Source organism: Oreochromis aureus, linkage group 3 (genome assembly GCF_013358895.1).
Source record: "Oreochromis aureus strain Israel breed Guangdong linkage group 3, ZZ_aureus, whole genome shotgun sequence".
Taxonomy (NCBI): domain Eukaryota; kingdom Metazoa; phylum Chordata; class Actinopteri; order Cichliformes; family Cichlidae; genus Oreochromis; species Oreochromis aureus.
In genome coordinates, this window is record NC_052944.1 from 84901279 (window position 1) to 84908121 (window position 6843).

A 6843-nucleotide genomic window follows, 5' to 3' on the forward strand; every position below is an offset into this window, starting at 1 on the left:
TGTATGGAATAATGAGAATTGTATGGAATAAAGAGATTGTTTATTGAGCATTTATACACCGAGTGTTGTTCTTCCTTCATCTCAAAGATCAAATAATTGTGATATTTAACAGTTCACATAATTGTGTGTGGGCCCCTCCAGATCTACCCCTTTTAGCTGCCACTTTTCTGTGTTACTGATTTTTGTGTGAAGGAAACTGATTTTACTGGCTGCTTGTTGGTAATGGTATCACACTGTATTGTTGGAAGAGGCCAAATGCTACAGTGCGAAAAATGTGCATACAAGTCCAAAATATAATGTGTTAAAACCAGTGTTACTCCTTCACAGCAGAGGGTTGACCACATGAATTACAGCAGCACCTCTGGAATCTGTTGATTCAGGCCTGACATCCAGGATGCTCCACTGGTTATTATATATTTTTTTCCTCTGAGGGTTTTGTGGAGGATTTGGCATCACGCAGACAGACATGAGTGAAAATAGAGCAGGATGTGCAGTAGGAAAATCTGGTTTGATCTGGATGGGGCTAAGTAGAATGGCACAAAGGAGCGTGTGTGATGTATGGTGAGGTGTGTGTGCCTCTATCCCTAAGAATATTAGGGATAAGTGATCTTTTACTTAAACAGTTACTAAATTGGGAAACAGGGGTTGATGGATTTAATGATAAAGTGGAGAAATATGTCTCACAGTGAAGGACTTTCTTGTCTTAATAACAGGTTCTTATGAATGAACAACTTGATGTCAACTTGAAATTTTATTTTGCAGATGAACAACTAATGCCGTTTCATATTTCTGTGTGGATATATAAGATATTTATATGTATAGGTATATGAGGGCGGTGGCTAAACTTCAGAGACTATCCTAGTGTTGACTGAGGTGTTTCTCTCCACATTGCAATGTCTTTATTAAACTCCACGTCATGCTCACTGGGGGGTGTTTTTTAGTTTATTTCAAATTTTAGCTCACATGAGTAAATTCCCTGCGCAAATAATATGGCCTGTGTACAATAGTGTACAATTCAATGTCTGGGAAACAAATCTGCTTTGATTGTTATGTGAACAGGGTTGTACCACCGGTTGTTAACAAGAATAGCAAGCCCGTTTCCTTTCCGTTTACCACTTGCAACACTGTCCCTGCTGGCCCGAACGGTGTAGAAGCCTTCCACAGATGTGTTGTCATCAGGAATATGGTGGTGCATCCATGATTCGGTGAAACACATCAAGCTACACTCCCAATATTCCACCTGACTGTGCTAGCACTGTTAGCTCATCCACCTTGTTTGCTAGCGGCTGAACGTTCCACATGGCAGACATGGTTAGTACCACCTCCTTTCTTTAAGCCTTTGTTTTCTCACCATCTACCTTCTTTCTCCTCCTCTTTCCTCCACCTCTGCATCCAGTGTTTTTCTCCAGATTTCAGCTGGTACATCCATGGGTCTGGACGATCAGCTGATCTCTGCAGTAGACAACATCTGCATTGTGTAGCTGAATCAACTACTTTACTCAAGCAAAAATAAAAAAGTACAGGCTCTGAAATGTACTCAAAGTAAGGAAGTGAATAGTAGCTTTGTAGAGGACTTTACATTTGTGTGCAAGGCTAACTAAACTTGTGCTATATTAATATAATAAAATAATATAGATGGTAATACAAACTTAAGCCTAATTTTTAAATTCTAACTATACTCAGCTTGAATCAGAAGAAAAAGAAGGAAAATATCTCTGTTTTATGTTCCCTGGATTGTAGATGGTGACTTTGCCTCTAAACAGGAAAATGTGTACAGTCAAGGTTTAACGTGATATACAGTAAGTGGGGGAACCCTAAAATCAGCTGACCTGCTGCTCTTTTTGTGTGGAAACTAAATTCTACCAGACGTGAGCAGATGTTTAATGATGTCTTCTGGTTCATTTCCATCCTCTACACTGACAGTACACTGTTTATGCTGTCTGATTTCTATATGGTATAAAGTTGGTATGAAGGTGGAATTCATTCAAGGAATTCGGCTCAAATCAGTTTGAGGTCTAAAGGCCCACAGTGACATGAAATAATAACCCCACTTAAATGTGTTAAACCAAAAGTAACAAGCCTTTTATGAACATGTAATGAGTAGAAAGTACAGATATTTGTTTAAAAATGTAGGGAGTCAAGGTAAAAACCAGTGTAGTGTCTAACGCGTTAAGTTACGCGTTACAGTAACTACGTTATTATTGTGATAACGAGCACGGTAACTAGTTATGCCAAAATCAGGAACGCGTTAATCGTTACTGGGATTTAGATAGGGTCGTTATTTGTTACTTCGTGTGGTGGCTATTGCGGAGCTTCCACAGATTCGGTAACATTAGCAAGTGGTGGAGGCCAACAGGTGGATGAGGGGATGCAGGAGGAGGAGAAACCCAAGGCGGCCGCCGGTCCGAGTGTTGGGGGAACTGAAGTTTAGGTCGTGTTAAAAAACAGCAGTACTTTTAAGCTTGATCATCTGTTGTTAGAATTTATTTAATATTACTTTCTAGTATCAGCTGATGTTTGTGGGAGCCACAGCTGTAAAACTGCTGGTCATGATGTCGGTTTGGTTATCTGGTGAGAGGGAAACATGAAGATGAAACCAGGAGATGTCCTTACTGAATCATCAGAGCTGAACAGGTGATGGAGAAACAGCTTTACCTTTTAGGTGACATGAATGAGTTGAAGGGAAGTTATGAACTGTTTCTGAGAGAAAAATAACACCAGGATCCTTTTCTAAGTAGCTGACAGCTGGTAACTGTGCAGGGGCGGGTCTAGCAAAGTGTTGCCAGGTGGGCCAGGTAGGGCATTAACAGGGAGAGGGGGGCACAAAGTACTATTTTTTCTTATTCTCATTTAAAATATCTAACTTTTAAAAATAATTATCTAAATCTTACAACAAACCATTGATAGATTGATACATATATATACCATCAAAACAGTGTACATCACTGTCACAACAGCGTTTGTTTTCATTCAAAGGCTTTATGATTTTTCCTATAATGACGGGCCGGTCTCTAGTCAAAACGCCCGGGCCGATTTTTTGTCCCAGTCCAGCCGTGTATGCAGCTCATCTGCAGTCTGGTGTTACCTACATCTTCCTATTCGGAAGGCAGAATTTTCGAGTTCTCGGTACAATCGAGAGCACCACAACTGCAGTTTTTGTGTTGAATGTAAAAAGCGCACATGACGTTGTGACGTAGGCTAGAATCATGGCGGTGGTCAATGAAGGTCCAGGCGTGGGATTTCTCTCGTGGAATTATGCACATTATTTTTCCTTTCTATTGGTAGGTGGCACAGTGCACTTGTGGCAAGTAAGCAAGCCAGAAGACTGGCAGTCTTGCTGGGTATCGAGTTACAGAAGCAACACATTAACAAGAGAATTTTGAGTAAAAACGAACTTACTTTCCCTAGTAACTAGTTACTTTGAAAGTAACGAGTAACTTGAAGTAACTGAGTTAGTTACATTACTAGTTACTTCTATCAAAAGTAACTAGTAATGTAACTAGGTACTTTTGTAGTTACATTACTAGTTATTTCTATCAAAAGTAACTAGTAATGTAACTAAGTTACTAATTTAAAGTAACTTACCCAACACTGGTAAAAAGTAGTCAGAAAAATTTTAGTAAATGGTAAATGGCCTGTATTTATATAGCGCTTTACTAGGACCCCAAAGCGCTTTACACATCCAGTCATTCACCCATTCACACACACATTCACACACTGGTGATGGCAAGCTACGTTGTAGCCACAGCCACCCTGGGGCGCACTGACAGAGGCGAGGCTACCGGACACTGGCACCACCGGGCCCTCTGACCACCACCAGTAGGCAATGGGTGAAGTGTCTTGCCCAAGGACACAACGACAGAAACTGTCCAAGCCAGGGCTCGAACCAGCAACCTTCTGATTACAAGTCAAACTCCCAACTCTTGAGCCACGATCGCCCACAAAAAAATACTGTAACAACGTATTTTTACTTTGTTATTTACAACCTCTGGGGACCAGCTTTAACGTCTTTATAACACTGGGCCCAGTGTAACTGTGGAGGAATGGCTTATGGGGACAGAGGCCACTGCCCTTTCAGGCAGTCAATCCCCTTCATTCCAGCAAGGTATGACATCAAACTCTGGGCTGGTTGTGATCTTGCTTCATTTTATGTATGGAACGTAAATTTATACAGAGAAGCCAGAAGGAGGAGATGCTGAAAATAACCAGGGGGCATGAGTGGTGCTGGATATGTCAGAATGGCGGTGTCGTGTAACATGGAGTAAAGAAAGACTGAAGTACCCCTGGCTGCTCCTTAGTGTTATGATCCAATGTTGTCAGTGTTTGTTTTATGTGTGACTCCTCCCACCAGAGGATGGCTGTGGGTTTTTTCCCCTTTCTCTCTTAGGAGGTGGACACCTGGGCGTGTCTGCTGAGTAGTTGGGTGGAGTCTCTTCCTATCCTCGGATTGGATAATTGGTTGATCACCTCCAGTATTTAACTACCAGATGACAGTCACCTTGCCCCCTCTCTCCTAGCCTCCACCATCCAACAAAGAGCATGTGTTTTTGAGTCATTGTTTCATAGAGTGTCTTTGCCCATTGATTTGCAAGTCTAAACATGTGTGTCCTCAATTTTGTAAATAGCTGTAAATAGATTTGTCAAGTAACAATCGTGTATTTTGTTCACCTTGTATACTGCACACTGCAGCAGCCGAGTAGGCATGAGAAGCCATTTCTGTTGATTGAGTTTTCTCCTTTTTCATTTAGAAAGTTAGGTAAGTGAATTGTCTTTTGTTTGGTTTTCATTTGTGTAGGGAAGCATAGGGACCATTAGGGATTTTTGTTTGTTATTTTTGGCACTGCTCACTGCTGAAGCAAATAAATGACTGCTTAGCACTTTAAAAGATACTACTGTTTGTGCTCTTGCTTTGGTGGTGCGGGAGTGGGCCAATTTCGTGTTGCGTTCAATACACGCTTAGACAAAGAACGTAATATAAGAATCACAGCTGAGGGGATAAAAGGACTTCTGACATATCTACCATACACCATAAAAGCACCTTGAGGTGACAGTTGTTGTGATTTGGTGCTGTGTAAAAAGAATTGAATTGTCTTGACATCAGCCTTATGTGTTAAGATGTGTTGAAAATGGTCAGATTGCAATAAGATTTTACATGTTGAAAGAGAGATTGAGAGAGTGTTATAAGGTGGGGCTGAAGATCATTTAATCTTATGTAAACACCTGATTAGTAGGGGCGAGTGAGCACTTGACAAAGTATAAATCAGGATGAATGGAGGTGTTTTGGGTCAAGGGGAGATTGGCCACAGTGGACTGGAATTACAGACTGGATTTGGATTAGAATCTATTTCTGCTCCTCCTCATGATCACCGTGTTGGATTATAATTCTGAGAAGGATGTGGACTTCCATCATTTTCCAAGTGAATTGCTGCTCCTCAAGTCTTCTAATGTTTATTGCTGGTACCAGCAGCCCTGTACAGAAAGTCTAAGAAGTTCTAATCTAAGGTGAGATCATTTTTATTTTAACGGGCGATTTATGCTTTTATTATATCCCAGCTAGACTATTGTAACTCCTTATATGCTGGAGTTAGCCAGACCTGCCTGGCAAGGCTGCAGTTAGTCTAGAATGCTGCAGCTTGTCTTCTGACATGTACTAAAAGATGTGAACACATTTCCTCAGTGCTTGCCTCTCTTCATTGTCCCCCTGTCCACTTCAGAATTAGTTTTAAAATTTTATTGTTGACTTACAAAGCCCTGAATGGACAGGCTCCTGGGTATTTGTCTGACCTCTTGCAGACTTATACCCCCTTAGATCTCTTAGATCAAGTGATCTTTTGCTTTTAGCCATACCAAGGTCGAGGCTGGTTCATAGAGGCAATCGAACATTTGCAGTCGTAGCGCCTAAGCTGTGGAATAATTTACCCCTATACATCAGACGGGCTCCGACTGTCAATCTTTTTAAATCTTATCTTAAAACACATTTTTATTTACTGGCTTTTAATACAGTGTGAGAGTTATTTGTTAATTCATATTTGATGTTTGCTATCAATACTCTAAGTTATTTTATTAGGTATGTTGTATTCTTGTACAGCACTTTGGTCAACGCTCCTGTTGTAATTAAATGTGCTACATAAATAATTAAACTAGTAAACTATTCATCTCTGTTCTGAATAACAAATATTAGATTATAAGGGTTCTGGAGCTGATTTGGGAGGGGGGACTATCTCTGCTTCATTGTCTTGACGTCCAAGTGTCTTCCCTGCTTGCCCTGATACGAAAAAACCTGAGTAGCCTTGCAGGTCAAATCTTATCATTTATACCTATTATGCCAGCTTTCTTGATGATTGCTAATCTGGGATGGTTTTAGAAGTGGAAATCAACTACAGCCCGAAAAAGTCCCAAAAAAGTTGGGAGAGTGGGAGAAACGTTTCATCACTCATCCAAGTGACTTCTTCAGTCTCAGCTTACTGCAGATTTCCCCAACCTTATAAAAAGTACATTTCACAATGACTGAAAGAAGCACCACTGAATGAACAATGGGCTGTGACGTCAGTTTCATGATCATTAATATGCAAATTGTCATGGAAATTGATGAATTACCATTGATCAAGTGAAGAAAGAAAAAGAAACACACAGCCATCTCTTTGCATCACAAAGTATTGGAATTGGATCCAACTTTCTGAAGCAGATTTCTAATCAGCTGCTGTTTTAACATTTCTAATTTCCTCTTGAACTGTATTAAACTCTGTAAATGAACTGAGAACTATTTCTACATTTGAATTCAACTATGAATTCATTTCCCCATTCACTTCTGTAAATTATTGTATAAATGAATGTTAGACTGGG